Raw genomic sequence first — 20,788 nt, 5'->3', positions numbered from 1 at the left:
TGTTACTTTTAATTGTATGTTGCCTAATAACATTTTGTGTTTAATCAGCAGCATTTGGGGATTTTTGCTCACCCCTGCTGGGTTGTATTCTGTCCAAATTTCCATCACTTGAACATGACCCTGCAAACACCATTTATCATGGACTATTTCTGCCCCAGCATTAGTCAGCATGACCCTATATAAATCAGCAATGATTGGGAGGGAGTACACCATCTTCAGTTCTCACCACTTCACAGCTGCTGATGGTTGATTGTATTTCCTGTTTGGTCATGTAGTACATTGCCTCGTTTTGTCCAAAGTTTCTGTTCAGCAATTATATGAAAGCTTTTATGATTTGTTTTGCTGAGAGAAGGTAACACACCTTTCACTGCAGTCATTTAATATGTTTGAGGAGATGAATTAAACCTGATTGCTTTCATTCTGAATGTGCTTTTTGTTTGATTTTTTTTCACGTGATGCTGATGACCGTGATCTCTGTTACTGTAACAGGATTATTAAAATGAAATGAAATGCCTTGAAGACATTTTTGTTAAAGAAAAAGCTTTAAACACTATAGAAAAAAGATGGGTCTAAGCTGGGAAAAGGCTGATAAAGTACATTATAAGCGTAATACTTTGGAAATGGAAGATAGATGGCAGAAAAAGAAGTGGAAAAGTATTTGTAAAATGCCATATTGACTTCATTGGTGATCAAGTACACCAAGATGGTTGTGCAGGGGGAGCATTAATGAGGTAGTGTAATATGTTTATGGTAGGATTCAATACACATTTATTTGACAGTAAGCCTACTGTTCTGCTTATGAAACCCATGCAGGGCTATGCAAAGAGAATATTGTATTTATGTCTAACAAACTACATTTAAGTGAAACCTGGTCTTACAGATGTAACACATTAATGGGAAGTTAAAATTTGGTGTGTCCAAGGAGTCTTCAAACTTTTTATTCATTGCCTATCCTTAGTATCTATCTATTAATTTTTAATCAAATTAAATCTATCCCCCCCAAAATCTGATGAAGTTTTAGCATCTCTTCTTTAATTGCTATCGAGTAAATGTTTTTCTTTCCCAAATGTAATGAAGACTCATTTAGTGAAATGAGGCTTTTACTACACCAATGTGTTTTGTTTGGGACCTCATGAAGTGTTTTTGCATCCTTATTACAGTTAATCATCTCCTGCACTGCGCAGTTCTCTGCATGTTTCACTGTTCTCTTCTTGGAGTTTCCACCACAAACAAGCCAAAGAACATTGCAGAACATTTGTCAGTAGGCTTGTAGAAATAGCCTGCTGTTGTATATTGCATTCTTATCTGTAAACACTTGTTTCTTATTAGGTTAATGTTGAGTTGAATTAGTTTATAGTAACTGCATGGATTATTTGTGTGAAATTCATTTGTGAAGTCTAGGTAGGTTCCAGGTATGATCAGTCAGGTTCTTTTGATACCTTTTCAAAAAATATCTCAAATTAAGAAGGGAAAATGTCAATAGATTAAGAAAAGAAATAAAATTAGATTTTGCTGAATCCTTTAGGGCAAAATCAGCATAATCTTTCCAAGTTCAGTTAGGTTGATGGGTTTGTAAATACGGTTTGTTTGTGATGTAATACCTCCCTTATGTACGGTAGTCACTATGACCTGATGCCAGATTTCCAGAACAAATTTGTTTCTAAAGAATTTAATGATTATTCTATATATTATGTAGAAGTCTGACAACATTATTGGCAGGTCCTTTACAGCTAATATCCTTATTTGTTCTTCTTTTTGCCATGGATATCATTTTCTCATTACTGTTTGAGGGAGCATCTTTAATTGAAGGAGTAGTGTTTTTTATTCCCTTAGTTTTCTTGAAGATGACAGAGAATTTGGATGACTAGGTTTCTGCAGAGGAGAATCATGTATTAGTCTTTGTGGGGCCTTCATTTAAGAAGCTGTTGGAAGAAGTACTTCCATCTGCCTTTGACATCCTGTGTACTGGTGAGCAGGTTGTTGCCAGCATCCTTATAAAAGGTGAATGATGACTATCTTTATCTTTCTGTCTTTGCCTTGCAACCTGATAGTTTTTGTACCATCTGCTGAGTCACTTTCCAGAAGCTGGTAGTGTGCCTCTGATGCATTAATGGCCTTCCATGTCATCATTGCAATATTCATAACCTAAGTGATCTCCTGCCAAGGAAAATCCAACATCTGTCCAGTATACCAAAGCCTTTAGTACTGTATGTCACACACACGCTCCCTGCACAAGGCGTAGAGCATGAAGGTGACATACGGATACACATACTGAGAAATTCTTTGCCGCCGGTCCGAACCACATCATTCAAAGTCTGTCTGAATACCTGTCCTGCTCTGCTAATTACCAAGCCATGTTTCAGTTGTGTCCTGATGGAATTTCTTCCCATCTTTCTTTATATAGTGCTGTTGGTCTGTATGAGAGGCAGATTCCCATAAAGACTATCACGTCCAGAGTCTTTTCTGTTTGAGTGCTTCCCACGACCATATATAGTGTTCTGTCTGCCTAGCTTTTGTCCCTAAGACCCTACGTAGTCATCTGTCCTCTTTATCTGTTTACCTGGAAAACCAAGGTCTTAAGCTGTTGGCTGAAGGTGCTGTGGGAGAGTCTCCCCTTCCCAAGGGTCAGCTGTTGACCAAGAAAAAGGTGAAAAAACTTAGGTCTGATGTTGTTGCTGCCAGCAACCCCAAGAAGTCTCACTTTAGGCTAATGAAAGCCCAGAAGGTCGTCCTGTGTTTGCCTTGGATTCCTCTGCTGCTACGTCATCACAGGCTGGCATGGATCTGATTTCTCACATGTCCTCAAGGGCTTACAAATGTCTACCGTAGATATTGAGAGGGAATCTCAGCTGATTATATCAGAGGGGCTGATGGGATTCTGTAGCTCTTAGTTAGGGTGGAGATCCCTACTGTGCTTGAGTGTCGCCAAGGGTTTGACCCTCCAAGGGTGCTTCGTGGGGATATCCTGCAGAAGAAGAAACAGAAAGCCAGGCATACTTCTCCTGTAATTAAGGATCCCCAATGCGAATGGCAGGATTTTACTCTGGAGTTATTTAATGCCGTTATGGCTTTAAATCCTCAAGTGTGTCTGGGCCTGCCCCCTTCCTGGTCTTCCGCTCTTCTTAAAAGACCCAGGGAACTTGACTCCTGATGAAGATCTGGATGCTGGAGAAGAGTCCCTGGTTTACTCTTCTCAATCCCCCTCCTCTTGGACCATGGTTCAGAGGAAGAGGACTTTGTTAGTCCAGATTCCCCTTTGGTGGAACTCTCCTTTGGGGATATTGTTGCCCACATGAGGGATTTTTGAAGGTGGGATTGCTCTCAAGTATTTGATATTCAGAAAAGGTAGTATGAGCTCCTCCAGATGGAGTCTGCCAAGTCATCTGCTATTCACCCAATTCTGGCTGCCCATTTGGATAACTTTTCAGCAGCTTCTGTGGTCCCTGATTCTCAGCCCCCAGCTCCCACAAAACCTGATAGAGTTTACAAGGTGCCTGACAAATGTAAGTTTTTTTTTTTTTTTTTTATAAATGTCCTCCTGTAGTGTCTGTCTCTTCTGACAAGCCCCCTCCAAGTTGTTGCCCTCTACCAGGTTGCTTACTTCAGATAAAAATAGTAGGGCCACAGAGAGTCTGAACAAAAAGGTTTGCACTGCTGCCACTTTATCCTTGTGGGCCATCATCTATCAGACTGATATGACGGGATATGGTTTGACCCTCATTTCTTAGGTTTTCAAAGTGGTTTCTGACCTTATTGTCTCTGAGGGAAATGCTTCTGCCCTTTCTCTGTTGGGCTGTACCTCTCAAGATGCTCGCCACTCTATTAAATGCAGCTATAATGCAGCTGATAACCCCTTCCAGGGCTGTTTCCTTTGGTTGTGTTATGAGGCATTACTCTGCTTCATTTTCAGGCTTTGCCTGATGACATTAAGGACAATTATTGGATGCTCCTTTGGATAATAAAAATCTTTTTGGTGCTGCTGTTGCTGAACTTTTCAAGTCTCTCCAGGATAGGCTTAAAGTCTTGCAAGAATTGAAACATATTTTTGTTTCTCCTCTTCCTAGGTTTCAGAGGATTTGCCCCTCCACCCAAGGGGAAAAAAGGGTTCTAGATTGTGAGCCTCCTGCTAAGTGTACTCAAACCCCTACTTCCCAGAAACCTGCTTTTCGGGATAAGCAGAGTTCCCTTTGACCGTTTGCTTCCCTTTCCGTCGGCCAGGTTCCCATATCACTCCATTTTTCTCAGTCTCTTTCAAATTGGTTAAATATCACAACAGACTCTTGGGTTCTGCCGGTTATCCGCCAGGGATATTTTATGGTTTGGAAACCCCTTCCTCCCTTTTTGGGCATCCATCAAGCTCCTTGGAAGCAACTTCCTCTTTTCCCAGAGGTGTTCCATTCTGTTTTGGTCCAGGGCACCATTCAAGCTGTGTCCCCTCCCAAGTAGAGAGGGGGTTTTATTCCAGAATGTTTTTGGTTCCCAGAAAGGAGAGCACTTCTCGACCTTTCACCGCTCACCTTTCCCAAGATTCCTTCCATTCGAATGTCATCTCATCAGCCCCCCCCCCCACCTTCTTCTACCCCAGGCCTTGCCTGTCTGGTCTCTCTAGACTTCAAAGATGCCTACCTTATCCTCATCCACCTCCCCTTTCAGGAATTTTTTTATTTCTCTGTTTCTTCCATGCATTTTCAGTTCTTCTTTGCCCTTTGGCCTCTCTGCTTCCCAAGGGTATTCACCAAATACCTTACCCCTGTCATTGCTTTTGCAGGATGAGAAGAGATCAGATCTTTCCCTATCTGGACAAATCTGCGCATTCAAACTTCTTCCTCCAGTGCTCTGCTTCAGGCTCTCTAGTTTACTGTTTCCCTGTTGCAGAGTCTAGGATTTACCATATTTTTCCAGAAATCAGCTCTGACCCCTTCTCAGCATCATATTTTCCTTGGTTGCAGGCTTCAGACCATCCCCATGCTGGTAGCACTGTATGTTCCCAAAACCCTGTCTCTTACTGCCTTTTTCCAGTTTCTTCTTCCTCTGGCTCCTGTCACAGACAGGGGTTTTCTCAGAGTCCTCAGGTTCACAGCTTTTACCATTCCCAATGCTCCCTATGGCTAGACTCCAGTCTCTACATGAGAAAGCTGCATCAGTACCTCAGGTCAGTATGGCTCCAACGTTGCCACCCTCTGGACTTCCCAATTCCATTCCTTCCCTGCCCCAATTCCATTCCTTCCCTGCCTCAAGCTCAAGATTCAGTTGTGGAGTCATCAACTTTGTCAACCTGGGGCTACCTTTCCAGGCTCCAGTCCCAACTGAAGGGTTCTTTGCAGATGTCTCAGACAGGAGATGGGAAAACCTCCTTCAGCTCTCTTAAGGTTCTGAGTCTCTGGCATTGTCATCAGAAATTGGACTACATCAGTATAATGGAGACGAGGGCTCTGCTTCTAGCTCTTCAGGCTTTATAATCCCTGTTTCATCCTGGGCCCCTCACAAACAATACTACACTGATTTGGTATGTCAACAAGCAAAGGGGGGATACCAATTCCTATCTTTGCAGACTAGCCCCTCAGGTCTGGGATCTAGCTTCCCAGTGTTAAGTAACTCTTCGGGCTGTTTACTTTCCCTTGGAGCACAGTCTAGTGGCTGGACTCTTTGAGCAGGTCCAGCACACAAGCTCACGAATGGCTGCTTCACAGAGATGTGTTCCTGGACATTGTCCATCAGTGGGAAACCCCTCTGATAGATCTTTTTGCCTCCCTCTGAGCAGACAACTTCATCTTTTGTGTTCCGGAGTCTCATGTCCTCTGGTTTGGAAAATGGATGCACTGTCTTTTCCTTGGAAGAGGATGTTTTTGTATGCCTTCCTTTCTCTTCCTCTGCTGCCACAAGTCTTGCACAAGATCAGGCAGGACTCTCCCAAAACCTTGTTTACCTTAAGGGAACACTTCCACTGGGAAGGCCAGGATTATTCAGATTCTAAGAAAAGGCTCAGGGAATTTCTCTTGTTACCTCAGCACAGGCCTCTGACTATACCTCTTGTCTCGAACATCCTAGATGATGTTTACTCTGAGGCCTGCCTTAACCCGGACTCTCTACCTCCAGCTCCAGTTAAGCCTGACAGGTACTACAGGGTTCCTGACTCACACCAATTTCTATACAAAAGCCATGCTGCTGACCCAGAAACCATCTCACAGGGCCCTAAGGGAGGTAAGGCCTCTATTGCCAAAATCCATTGCCCTCCGAGAGAGATTCCAGATCCTTAGAAAGGTGGGGAAAAAAGGTATATACCTCGGCTACCTTATCCATGAGGGCCTTAAACTGTCAGTTTCATATGCTAAAATACCAACAGTATTTGCTATCACAATTGAAAAGTAAAATGTCACAACCTGACCAACCTGACTTGAAGGAGTTGCAGGATTTGATGCATAGTGCAGAACAAGTGGGTAAGCATACCTTACAGTGTGGTTTTGATGCTCTAGAGGCCTCATGTAGAGCTGTTGTTACAGGATCAGTCATACGTAGGCATGCCTGGCTCAAGGAACAAGCTTTGCATGATCATGTCAAAGCTAAATTACTAGACGCCAGTCTTCAAAAGGATGTACTATTTAGTGCTAATTCTGAGGAGGTATTAAGGAAAATGGAGGAAAAGGCTGAATCAATGCAAACTGTGAAAGAATTTCTACAGGTTCAACCCCCACATTTTAGTAGAAATTGGCCTTCCAAAAACTGGTCCTTTCCTGCCACAGACAGACCCCAAAGAGGCAGATACAGGCGCCCGAGGGGCAGAGGACAATCCCAAGGATCGTATAAAGGCAGACGATGGCAAGCTCCTACACAGAGGCGGTGAGGACAACTCGCAATCTTTCAGAAAGCAAACCCAATGACTTTCCCCTTTGCATGCCAACCAGGTCTCAAATGGCAGCCCCCTTAGGAGGAAAGCTGGCATTATTTTCAAAAAATTGGCATGTTGTCACAAAGGACAAATGGATCCTGGACATTATAAACAGAGACTACAAATTCCATTTTCACACCCTTCCAAACATGGAGAGGCATGCCAAACCTGCCACACAATCAAAGGGCAGAGGCACAAAGGCAAATTACAGATCTCATAAACATGAAAGCTATTCAAGAGGTACCTACGCACGAACAAAGTCAAGGTTTTTATTCCAGGCTATTTCTGGTGCCAAGGAAGGGAAAAGATTGGAGACCTATTTTGGATCTATCCATCCTAAACACATTTCTACTCGTACCAAAATTCAAGATGCTCACTCTACAGCAACTTCTTCCCATGCTGGGCAAGGAGTCTTGGCTGGTAACATTGGACCTCAAGGAGGCATACCTGCATGTCCCAATCAGACAAAATTGCAGAAGGTACCTCAGATCTCTTGCAGGTTCAACCCATTGTCAATGCTCTGCATTGCCCTTTGGCTTATGTACTGCACCCAGAGTATTCACGAAATGCCTGGCATCAGTAATTGCCTACTGCAGACTTCAAGGGATACAAATATACCCCTATTTGGACGACTGCCTGATCCAAGCGGACAGCAAGCACATTCTTCTGAAACATCTGGCTTATTTAATAATGTTATTGAACTCTCTGGCATACACAGTCAACAAAAAGAAATCAAGGCTAATACCCTCTCGGAAGATAATTTTCCTGGGTGCCAATTTGGACACAAACACCCAGATGGCCTACCTCATGCCAGGGAAGCAGGGGCAACTAATTTAATACTTCAGAACACTAGCAAATTGCACCAGGCTGACTGCAAGGAAAATCCTGCAGGCTCTGGGATTGATGGCATCTTGCATCTTACTAATCCCATGTGCAAAGCTGCATATGAGGAAACTGCAATGGTACCTGAAAAACACATGGTCTCAACACAGCCACAGTTTGGAAACAATAATACCACTAATTCCATGTCTGCAAAAGGAATTTCTGTGGTGGGCTCAAGCATGTCAAACAAACACAGGTCTTCCATTCAGCAAGCCTCAAGCAAATCAAGTCATCACAACAGACTCCTCGGACTACGCCTGGGGGGTGCACATGACAGATCTGTGCATTCAGAGCAAATGGTCCCAAAAAGAAAAGCACCTTCACATCAATCAAAAAGAAATGCTAGCAGTAATAAATGCTATTATAGCTTTCAAGGACCTTCTACAACCAGGTCAACTATTGATAAGAACGGACAACACCACAGTTATGTGGTACATAAACCGGGAGGAACACATTCTTACCCCCTATGCAGACTGGCCATGTCACTTTGGAACATGGCCATGGACTTACAAATGGAACTACAAGCACAGTACTTGCCAGGCAAGGAAAACACGCTGGCAGACAACCTAAGCAGGAATATGACAGATCCACACGAATGGAAATTGCATCCAAAAGTTTTACAGAAATAATCCAAGAATGGGGAAGGCCAGACATAGATCTCTTTGCCTCCCACAAGAATCATCAATTGACAAAATTCTGCTCAAGGATCTTCCATCCAAAGGCCTGGAGAGTGGACGCTCTCTCTTTCAGTTGGACATCAATGACCGTTTATGCCTTCCCTTCTCTTCCTCTGCTGCCCAAAGTTCTATTAAAGACCAAAGCAGACAGACCAAAGATGATTCTCATTGCTCCAGACTGGCCAAGCCAACACTGGTACCCACTCCTGAGGAGCCTGACTCATTCCCCACCATGGACCCTGCCTCTAATGCCTCTTCTTCTGACTCAGCACAGTTTCAAAACTCTTCACAGCCAGCTAAAAACACTCAATCTAGCTGCATGGAAGATTCCTTAGCAGCACAACAGGCCCTACTCTCCAAGGAGGTGCAGGATGTCATTTTGGAGGCCAGAAGGCCATCAACTAGAAAAGCTTACTCCGCAAAATGGAAACGTTTTTGTGTCTGGAATGAGAAAAAGGGCCAGGATCCTGGAAAACTGAATTTACCTTAAATACTACAATATTTGGCTGAACTGCTAAGCAGTGGACTTTCTTTCTCCTCCATCAAAATCCATGCCTCAGCCATTTCTGCAGAATACAACACTGATCCACCTTTATTCTCTCACCCTCTCTTAAGACAGTTCCTCAGAGGGGCTAAGAATTTAAGGCCTCCAAGGAAACCACCAATACCTGCTTGGGATCATAATTTCATTCTGGAAAAACTGACCTTGCCTTCCTTTGAGCCAGCTGCCTCATCAGATTTACAATATTTGTCCTGGAAAACAGCTTTCCTTCTGGCTATCACCTCAGCACATAGCGTTTCAGAACTACAGGCTCTCATGGCTGTCCAGCCTTTTATCTTCCATCAGGACAGAGTTTCCTTACGAACCAACCCGTCCTTTATGCCTAAAGTGGTATCCAGGGTAGCTTTAAATCAGGCCATACATTTACCTACTTTTTATCCTAATCCTCAAAACAAAGGGGAGAGATTACTACATTCCTTGGACATCCACAGACAACTGCGTTATTATTTGGACAGAACAAAGCCTTTCAGAAAATCAGAACAGCTCTTTGTGGCCTATGCGGTAGGAGCTCAAGGGAAGCCAATTTCCAAACAGACAATCTCAAAATGGATAGCCCACTGCATACGCTTTTGCTATTCCTTTCATGGCAAAACTGTTCCTACAGGCATTAGAACTCATTCCACCAGGGCCACAGCCACCTCTGCAGCCTTCCTCAGAGGAGTTCCTACCAAGGATATTTTGAAAGCAGCCACTTGGAGTTCTGTGCATACCTTCTCCAAGCACTACAACCTACCATTATACTCCAAATCTAGAGCAGGCTTTGCCACTGCAGTCTTGCAGGGCATTTTGGCTCCTCCTAGTTCCACCTAGTGCCTACCACCCCTTTCTTAATTTTGGGATTCTACCAATCTGTTATGACTGCAGCTGTATGCACGATGAACATAGTACAGTTTTGTACCTACCATAAATGTAGATGTTCGAGTGCTAATACAGCTGCATTCCAGGTTTCCCACCCTCCTTCCCCTCTTGGGACAGGCCTATAGGCTAACACATCCTCATACAACCTGATTGGGGTTTTCATTTATGATGTATTTGCTTGCAACTACTGTATTTTGATTATATTGCACTGCATTGTCACACAAATTTATGTATTGCCTTCCTTCTGGGGGCATCTGACATCTGGGGCAAGAAAAACTGAAGAAAATGGCGTCAGCTGGTTCCTTTATACCCCTGTCGCACTGACGTCAGGGAAGAAGTGACGACAACCGACGCCGGACCTAGACTTTAGAATTCGGCTGACCAAGGACCCATCTGTTATGACTGCAGCTGTATTAGCACTCAAACATCTACATTTATGGTAGGTACAAAACTGTACTTTTCTAAGCAAACCATCTCTTCCTGGATTTCTACGGCCATTTCTTTCTGTTATCCGTTTCATAGGAAATGTCTTTCCTCTTCAGTAAAGGCTCATTCTACCAAGGCTGTTGCCTCCTCTGGTACTTTTTTCAAGGGGCTGGATACCAATTCCATCCTTGAGGCTGCTACTTTGTCATCTGTTCACACTTTGACTAAGCATTATGAGTTATTTGCAGGGCCAGAGCTGGCTTTGCTAGGGCTATCCTGCCTGGGTTTCTGGAGGGCTCTTCTGTGCCGTCCTCCTCCCAGATTTCCTCTTGAGCTCTTGTACTGTCCCTTAGAGTATGAATATTGCAACAGTGATGGAAGGACATAGTACAGCTGTGTAAAATCTTACCATACCAGTAGGTATTCTTCTGTTTACTTTTGCAGTATTTGCTCCCTCCCTCCTGCCCCCTCTGCTCTAGCATATTCTTTCGTGCCCTCCTGTCTGAGGGATTCTTATTTTTCTCCTTCTTGGATGCACATGTTTTTCCTTGTCCCGGGGGACATTCTGTTCCACCTGGGGTTTTTCCAGTTCTGAGTATGTGTGTCTGTATGTCATATTTATGCCTTGCGACTTTTGCAGGGAGCTTACATGTGAAGTGCAGTGCCTGTAAGTATTAAAGGCTTTAGTATACTGGCCGGACATTGTGCTATCCTTAGCAGGAGATCCCTTCGGTTATGATTACTGCATCAGTGATAAGGACAGTCTACTGTTGTGGTAAGATTTTACTTAACTGTACACTATTGCTACTGATCTGTTAGCCAGTCAGTATTCCATCTTAGCCTGGTCCGTCTTCTCTGTCTCCTACTTTTTCCTGCACTCCTTTCATTTGATGACCTCCTGGACTTCTGCATTCAGCCACCAGCTTTCCTTGTGTATCTTATTTACATACCAGACTTAACCTCATCTCTTAGGTTGTTCTCACACATGCTGTTTGAGGTGCTGAGATTCTTCAACTCTCCTTATTTCCTCTTCTTCCTGAGGTACTAGTGCCCGGAGTATTTCCTTGAATTCTTGAGTTTTCTCTCCAGTCAATTTCCAGATCTTCAGCCTAGTCTCTCTTGACATTAGAGCCTTCTCTGACTACTGCTTACAGGTGATTGTCAGCCTGCAGCATAGATTACTGTCCACACTTTCACTGGGGATGACTTTGCAATCGCTGATTGTATCCAACTACCCTTTCCTTAACAGGAGGTCTAACTGAGCTGCATGTTGGCCACTGTTGTATATGATCTTGTGACAGTCTTTCTTGCTAAACCATGTGTTGGCCACCAAAAAGACATTTGCCAGACAGAAGTCTATAATGGCTTGTCCTTATTTATTCCTGTTGCTTCACCCATGTGGGCCTATGCAGTCCTCGTATCCTGCTCTTTCTGCCTCAATATGTGCATACAGGTCCCCCATTATCAACACCAACTCATGTTGTCTTGCTTTACATAGCAGGTCCTGTAATTGCTCCCAGAATGCACTCTCTCTCACTATCGAACCCCAGCTGTGTGGCATATCCTGAGGTTATGAATACTATGCTGTTATTGCACTCCTGTCTGATTGCCATGAGTCTATCAGTAATTCTAAGGACATGCCTCACTGTCTTCTGAAGCCTGTCCCTCGCAACAATTTCCATACCATTTCTAGTCCACTCTCTTCTCGAGTAGTAGACTTGGGATCCCTTTGTCTCCTGGATACAGACCATGTCAGTCCTCCTCCTTACCATCATGTCATCCACTTCCAAGTTCCATCTTCTCAGTGAACCTGTGTTAAGTGTAGCAATTTTTAGGTCATGTTTAGCAGGTTGATTGTTTTACATTCAGCTTTCATCCAACAGAGCTATTACAAGTTGCCCAAACTTGGCAACTGGACATCAGCTGGCCAGTAGCTTATTGACACAGGCTGATGAACTAGATTATGGACACACACTGGCCAGTAAGATCACCTAGACCCCAACCAAAGTTGGCAGGGGTCCCTGGCATAGGTATAATGCCCATTTTGTGACATTAGTCAAAACAGCCAAATCTCCTAGAGAGACTGGTCTTACACCATCGAGTGACTAGCCCTGACATGGCGTGCAGTCTTTGATCCATGTTGTTCCATCTAGAGAATACTGCGTACCAGAGTTAATGCACAAAATGACAGGTCTGTACAACTCTTCCCTTGATAAGGGCCACCTAGTGTCAGTGCAGGTGCCTACAACTCCAATATTTGGGTGAGTTTAAGTAGAAACAATCAGTGTGTTTTTGGGAGGTGGGAACCTCACACAGACTCTGGGAGAACATGCAAATACCATACTAGCAGTAGCCGTAGATCAGGATCAAGCAAAGTGCCTTCCTCATGGAAAGCAAAAACTTCAACCAATATGCCAGCTGTGTCTTTTTTCACAAGCAGTACAGACATGTTGCTTTGGAATGTACCAGTAAGTATGCTATCTGTGGAGTTGGGCACTTTTTCTAGGTAAGCATAGTCAGTATCAAGTAGGTCTATGTATAGAGCATTTCTCTAGTTAAGTTGTGGGAATACCAGGACACGACTTGCTGTCTCAGGTCTAAGACAGCAGTTTGGTTTAATTACAGTTTGTTCCCTTGATGTAAGAGGGGTCAAATTTGTAATCTTAGATGCCTTGGTATTAGCCAGGTCAAGTTAATAGTGAGTCTGGGTAGTCCTCCAGAATACTAAAGTCTGACAGAGTCCTCAGAAGAAAAGTCAGATTTGAATATTTCTGGTATAATAGTGATAATACCCACCATTTCCTAATAATATATCTCTTTTAAGAGTCGTGTGGAGTGAATGTAGGGAGGCCCGAATAAACCCCTTTCTGAACCTCAAGTCCATGTATGGTTTCAGAAGTTTCTCCCATAAGCATTGTACTGAGCACATCTCTGAGGGTGAGAAACAAACTTTTTCAGGAACAGGCTTGGAAAAGCCACATTGGGTTTGTAGACGCTAAGGCAGTGTCCTGTAATCAAAATTATCAGATGTCATAGGGAGATCAGAGAGGACCATGACAGTATATTCTGAGAAGTCATTCATGACTCTTATGAGGGATCTTGTATTACTGTGGAAGAAATGATAGATTGACAAAGACTGACGAGGCTGTAAGATTGTAAACAGGAAAACCTCTTTTCATAAACTACCTTCTCTTTAACCTTATTGGTAAATGGAGGATTCAAGATAGGATGATAATTCTGTAATGTAGGTGAATGCAAGTACACTTCTTCAGCAGTGAATTAATACGAAAGCCTTTTTGGTTCCTTTATAAATGCTTTCTATTGCAGAAATCCCTCATCTGGAAAATTATTAGCCCACTGCTAGGCAGGGGTTAACAAGCTTGGTGAACCTTGCATCCAGTCTGCAGTAAATAGAACTGAGGAATGAAGCTATAGTCAGTCTTGTTTATAGTCAGTATATCCAAACTGCAACTAATGAAGTTCAAGAATTCTACAACTTCTCCTTTATATGTCAATAAGAAGTTAACATTAGGGAGGAAGAGTCTAGTTTTGGAAATCTTATCCGCAACAATTTGTGCAGACTCCTGTTGTCATTGAGAGAGAGAGAGAGAGAGAGAGACCACCTTACTGTTGGTCATATGGGGTGGATGGGTTATTGAAGTTAAATTAAAATGGTAGACAGAAAACCCGAGCTATACTTGTTTTAAGCAACCAAGAAGATGGAGGGGGTGGAAAATTTCAGATTTACTCACAGCAGTCAATTCTGGCAGCTGTTTGAACAAAACATTGAGCTTGCGTTCCTCGTTACTTTAAAGAGATTTTCCAACTCCTCACACAGAGGCAGTTAATCTCTACTAAGCTTCACAAAAGAAGCAAATAGCTTGTTTTTAGCCATGACATGGCTCTTATAAATATTGAAGAAGACTGAGCAAAATGGCCTCTTGGAATAAACTCGACATTTTTCCCCACATTGCTGAACTTAAAAAAAAAAAAACTACAGAAAACATGATTTAGGCACATTTCAGAGTCAATGGTTCATCCATCTGTTTGTAACCAGGAAACAAGTTTGGTACCAAGTCTATACTGTGTCACATACTGCTTTGTTATTTTAAACTGAATCTAGTAGTCTTGTCTACTGTAACGTAGACAGCATTGTATGGGACCAAAATTGACTCCCAGAAGTGATAAAGGAGCAATGTGTCCTAATGATTGCAGGACAGTCAAATTGCCTTGGGGAGTATAAAGACCACTGTGCTGTATATTAAACCACATTTAACATCTGTCTTACTATACCTCATCTAAACAGTGCTGCATTTTGTGCCATAATATTTAAATAGCCACACAAGCATAACACAGCATTATACTGTTAATACAGCACAACCAGGTAATTAAATCAGTGAAGAGAATAAAAAGTGGTATTGCTATGATCAGACATTGAGGATCTTCTGTAATGTGCCATATGGTTGGTCTTTTCTGCTCCGACAGTCAGCATTTAACATTTTTCCAGAAGTTCGCACATTTGGGGATGCACATGCATCTTAGATGATGCACATTGTGCTGACGCAGTCAATGCGTAATGTCACAGCAACTCCATTGTCCATTTGTTTGCCATTTCAGAAATTCAGCTATCTGTTCTTGCCATTATTAATAAAAGCGTACTGTGTATTTTGCCCACTGGATTCAGTTTTTGGTAATAAAGTTTTTTGAGTTCTGAAAAAAGACAGGAGGGGATCCCTGTTGGTGCTTAAGAGGTGGGCTTGGCAATTCAGACTCTGAGGCTTTGTGAGGAAGATTGGCTGAGGCTTCATCCTTGCTGAGGTATATCCATATTGCAGTAGTCCCGTAGTCCTTACATGGTGTGGATCAGTCTGGATTTTGTGGGACTTATTCCCTGTTGTGATTCTGTTTTTGTAGAGGACTTGAGGTTTGGGAAACGATGCCCCTCTAGCTCTCATTTAGGAAGTGCACATGACAGAGGGCTGTTTCACCTTCACCAGATCTGATCAGCTTAGCTTCCAGTCCACCAGCCTGGATGCTGATCCTTCAGCCAGCTAGTTTATGTAATCAACACATGACACCATTGACTGCCAGCTTCTAGAAAAAGATGCTGAATATCGAGTGATGAAGAGGATAAAGCAAAACAGAGACTTAAGAATGGTCTTCACATGTGTGATGCAGCTGCATAGGACCTTGAAGAATGATGACTGTTCAGAAGTATAACTTTAGTCACAGGAGATTCTTTGAAGATCGACTGATGCAGTAAGAAAGTATCTGTTGTTTTTTTAGCATGCATTGTTTCCATTAACAAAACCAAAGAAATTTGAAGATTTAATATCGAGGATCTTCCTTGGTAGGTCCTTGGCTGCATACATATACACTCACTTGATCCTAGCCCAGAGGCCAGGAATCTTCAATGCTAAGCAGAATTCAGCACTTTATCCTGTAAGATTCTACATTCTGGAAATAATTTGTGCCCATATTTGCACACACTGTCAAGTAGCATACTGACTGTCAACACCGTCCACAAGAAAGTATTTTTCTACAGTCCACCAGTTCTTTTTGCTATTTGGATCTTTCTTTGTTGTTGTCAAAGTTATAAGGTTGTCCATTCTCATGCCTAAATGGTGACCATTTCATTGTAGTCTTTAGATTGATGGCAAATCCCCACTCCTGCAGTGCCTTTACTGTTTCAGGGAAGAGCATAGCACTGATAATTGGCAGAAGTGCCAGAGGTTCAACCCAAATTTGAGCAGTTTTATTGACCGTAGAGGTTTTTTGAACCACTGGGTGCATCCAGTTGTTTTTGATATTCTGTCAGTAAAAATTACACCAGTTGATGACTACAAAAGAGTGGATTTTGGAGTTAAGAATAGAACAGGGTTGATAGGCTAGAATGTTATAAGACAGTTAGTAGGTAATGACAACATTGGGACTGATTTAAAACAAGCTTACCTTAGGCCTTTAGATAGGTGTACTAGGGCCAAAAGTAAGAAGTCTAATCAAATGCTGCCATTAATGATAAAGGAAAAAGAAGTCAAGTGTTGCCCCTGTGTTAGAACTTTTAACTTTGAGATACTAGAGAAAAAAAGAAAGATGGACTTTGTATAGAATGCTTTTTTCAAATGGGGACAATTGGAGACTTTAAATGCTGAGAGGTCAAAAAGACAATATATTGCTGTAAAGCAAAACATGGACATTCATTGACTCTTAAAGTGGGCAACTAAAAGTATTACTACACATCTGGCAGATGCCAGCTGAAGCATGCAAAGTTATATGGCCCACTAGTATGTAATAACCTCATCGAAAGACACCTGGGATATGGCTGATATATCTTTAACAACTATTTTGTCGTCAACTCTAGAAGATAAAATGTTTCAAATAATCGAGGTTACTCTGACAAAATTAGGAGGAGTTGCCCAAAAATCTCTATTCAGCTCTCCTTGCAGTATGGATCAAGGTAATTTACCTAGGTATACAGTATGTAAGGTGTACTGGTTGAACCTCTGTTTATGTTGTGTAGCAGCCTGCTTGTGAATAATGTCGTCCTAAATGTTTGAGAAGAATCCTATGTTGCTCCCATTCACAGCGGGGGTAGTACTGCGCTACTACAAAATTATTAACTTACGACGTCAGATCTTGAAAAATGCTGTCAAACACGGTACTGTGGATAGCTCGAAGAGAATAAATATGGTTGACTCTTGCATGTTTTGCAAAGTGACTTCACAGAAGATAGATTAACCCAATTGTGCTTTTGTTTTCTGCAAAATAAATTGTCTATTAAAAAGTGGTGTAGCAGTGATTCTGGTGTACTTAGCTGAGCCATTTGATACTCTGCCTTCCATAGAAATTAGCAGATTATTAGTGAACATAATCTGTTCTTGCATTTCAGATGGACTGATACCTGGTTATGGAAAGGCAGCAGAGGGTTGTGATGCTGGGTGAACACTTGGACTTGAACCATAGTGAATATTAGCACTCCCTAAGGTTCGGGCTTGAGAATAGTTTTAACTTCTTGCTTCCATCCTGTCTGATGTCACTCACTAAGGTTCGGGCTTGAGAATAGTTTTAACTTCTTGCTTCCATCCTGTCTGATGTCATCCAAGTACTATTATGCTGATGACTGTAAACTGAGGACATTCTTTACATCAAATAATCGGTTTGGATTGAAATTTTAGGATAGTAAATGTATAGACATGGCTTTTGGAAGTGCAAGGGTGTAGACCACATGCTAAATAATGGGCTCATAGCCAAGGTTAACAGTATGAAATATTTTGAGGCTAATAAACTGTCACTTATGAAAAATACATTGGTTATTAAAGGTAAAGCTCTGGGGCAGATTGGCATGTAGTAATTTTATGTAATGTGTTTAAATCTGTTATTCCTCCAGTACTGGGATACAGTTCATTATTCTTTCCATTTACTATATGTGACATAAATGCATAAACCGATGCAGATGAAATTCACAAATAGTGTGCCACTCCTTGCAGATTTCAAATACTCCTGATGGGTTGCCTAAGCCCTACCTCTTCAGTGATAAACTGTGCCTGGCATATTTACGGTCATTACAAATGAATCTGAGGTAGTTATTCAGACAGGAAATTTATAGGACTGGATGGACATACATTCATGGCAATATTTTTGTAGTCACACTAAATAAATCCAGAAAGAGGGTCAGCTTGCAAGAGCTTCCTGTGTTATGGAATAGCTCTCTGGCTTAAGACAGAACATCTGAAAATCTAAAACAATTTAAGGCAGGTGTTAGCAATTGGATAGGCAGTGTAAATTAGTGTGCAATTAGAAGTAGTCTGTGTTAGAGGTAGCATGGGCCTGAACAAGGGATTAGCTGAATTTATGAACATAAGGTGAGTTGGAACCAGAGGTGGCCATATCGGAGTGAACACAGCAAGGTGAGCATTCAACCGGAGATAGAACAGATGTAGGAAGAGCACAGGAAGAATGGGGAGGCATTACATGCAGCTCAGGTAATGAGAAGGACTTGGGGGAAGGTTATAGGTAGTAGGGTAGTGGTACATTGGAGGAAGTTTGTAGGTGGTAGGGGTGGTGGTGCAATGGTGGAATGTTGCAGGTAGTCGGGGGTAGTGGTACAGTGGGGGAAGGTTGCAGGTAGTAATGGTAGTGGTACAGTGGGGGAAGGCTGTAGGTGGTAGGAGTGGTGATACAGTGGGGGAAGGTTATAGGTGGTAGGGGTGGTGGTATAGTGGGGGAAGGTTATAGGTGGTAGGGGTAGTGGTACAGTGCAGGAAATAAAGGAGATGAGAGCTGCTAGAAGAACAAAGAAGGGGGTTTGGTGATTGGAGTCTCAGTCACAAAGGAGATTGTGTTTAAGCAAGCAGGAAAAGAGATGTGGTCTTAGTATGACTAGGGAATGTGACTAAAGTGATCCCTGAGGAGGAAGATAGATGTGTGTGAAGTCCATGTAGTCACCGATAACCTTCCTGAGGATACAGCTGAGGTGGTATCCAACAAGGTCAAGGAGGTGACAAAGCAATGCTAGCAGAGTGGGGCTTGAGGCAGCAGTATCCTCAGAAGTACTTCCACTACCAGCAGTCAGTATGCTGAAGGAAGGGTGATTAAGGAGTATGATTGGCAATGGACAGAGAAGAAAGGCTTGCATCTGGTTGGAGGATGTGAGGACATCTGGCAGAGAGAAACCAGTTCTAGAAAGATACAAGATCCATCATAGCCCAGGGATAAGCCATTCTTGGTGCTGGGTTGGAAGGGTACATCTCAATGATTATACTTTGAAACTAAGGTGAAAGGATTAGGGAGTGTCACAGAAAACAGAAGGGGGTGGGGGGCATAGGAAGAAATCCAGGAGAAATAAATAAGATGGTGAGTGAGAGTGCAAGTCTGCAGTATTGCTGTGTAATGGGTAGAAAGTTGGACAATGAACAGTGATTTAGGAGAGGAGGGATGGCATTATATCACAGAAACAGGAGTCAGTGAGAAGAGGGAGTGGGATAGTGGAGGTTCCAGGTGTACATTGTTCAGGAATGACAGGGATGCAGGAGATAGGGGTGTGAAGTAACAGTCTGCATAAAGAAAAGCATTAAATGTGATGCCAAAGAGGAGGAAGAACAAACTAAAAATGCGACAAGGAAGCAAACAGGATCAGAACCTTGGTAAAGTGCCCTTGCAGTTAAGGTGGGGGATGGATTAATATGGTGCATTGCCTCACGGGCACATTAAGGAAAGAGGATGAGAGACTGGACGAGAGAATAAAGGAATTGGAGGAGGAGGAAGGTAATGCTCACGAGGGATCTAAATCTGCTAAGAGTTGCCTGGGGAATGGTGAGCTCCAAGGAACAGAGACAAGAGAATGTTGACTGAGGCCTTGGACCATGAGAGTTTCAGCTGATTGGTTTTGGATTGTACCACAAATGGTAAAATTCTGTTTGTGGTCCTCCTATGAGAATGAGTCACCTATGCAGTACTTCTGCAGCAGACAAGATTGTGAGGAAGAGATGTAAAGAGGAGAAGACCAATGTTGCCATATAGGAATGTAAAACCAGAATTAAGGCAAAAAATAGGACTTAAAAGTGGTTAAAAGAAAGGGTGGGACAGTGGAGGAGGCACAGTGCAAGAAGAGTAGAAGGCCAGCAAAGATGGTAAAGACAGCAAAGGGAAACAATGATTAAATGAAAAGGGAGTTGCCAGAAGGCATGAGAAAAAGGAAATGAGGGATTTTTAGGTATGTAGCAGAAAAATTGATATTGATGTTCTTCGTGTTTCACTGTTGCACTCCTCACATTTGGGTTATCTGCCTGCAGGTAGCCCTCAGCCGGCCTGAATAACAGAGTCTTTGGATTTCTGCGTCAGATGCTGTCGCTTCTTCCATGATGTCAGGACGTCAGGGGGTATAAACATGCAGCCGACGCCATTACATCAGTCTTTCTTGTCATGTGGTGCCCGAAGCAGAAGCAGTTCGCAAGTGCCGGTCGGCCGACTCCTGAAATTTTCATTTGAGTTTCAGATCCGAAGTCTTCAAAAAAGGTAAGTAACCCTGTTGGGGATCCTTTTTTCTTGCTCTAACCGAGGTCAGAAAAAATTAACAATCGTCTTGCCTGTGGAAAGCAAATACCTCATAGAGATTTTCATTCTTACTGCATCACCTGTTTAGGCCCAGACCACGATGTTCCTCGCTTGTCGTTTTTGTGCCTTGTTCAACACTCTAACTATTCGTTGTCGGGCTATTTTTGTAGCTAAATTCTTTTGTTCTCTATCTCCGTACTCCGAAATGGCTTCATTAAGCCATCCAGCTACAGATCTTACCAAAAATCATAAGGATAAAGACAGAGACCGCATAGGTCCAAAACTGCTGACAATGCTTCCGTTAAGCTAGTCGTCAGTCCGCCGGTACTCGTGAGGTGTTTTCGCAGCCCCTGATACCTGCTACTACAGATTCGCAGGCCTCTATCGAGACCCTTTCGGAGTCCGGTATGCTGCGCGATGCTTCTTCGACTATGGAGCCTACAG

General features: G+C 42.7%; 1 protein-coding gene across 2 annotated transcripts in view; it reads left to right on the top strand.

The window, feature by feature from the left end:
• The window catches only part of MSH2 (mutS homolog 2), a 1,108,457-nt gene that overhangs the window by 509,560 nt on the left and 578,109 nt on the right, over window positions 1-20,788 (top strand). The window lies entirely within an intron of this gene.

The sequence above is a fragment of the Protopterus annectens genome, chromosome 1.part0 (genome assembly GCF_019279795.1).
Source record: "Protopterus annectens isolate FY-2018-M chromosome 1.part0, PAN1.0, whole genome shotgun sequence".
NCBI classification, from domain to species: domain Eukaryota; kingdom Metazoa; phylum Chordata; order Ceratodontiformes; family Protopteridae; genus Protopterus; species Protopterus annectens.
This window is presented reverse-complemented; position numbering and strand designations above follow the sequence as displayed.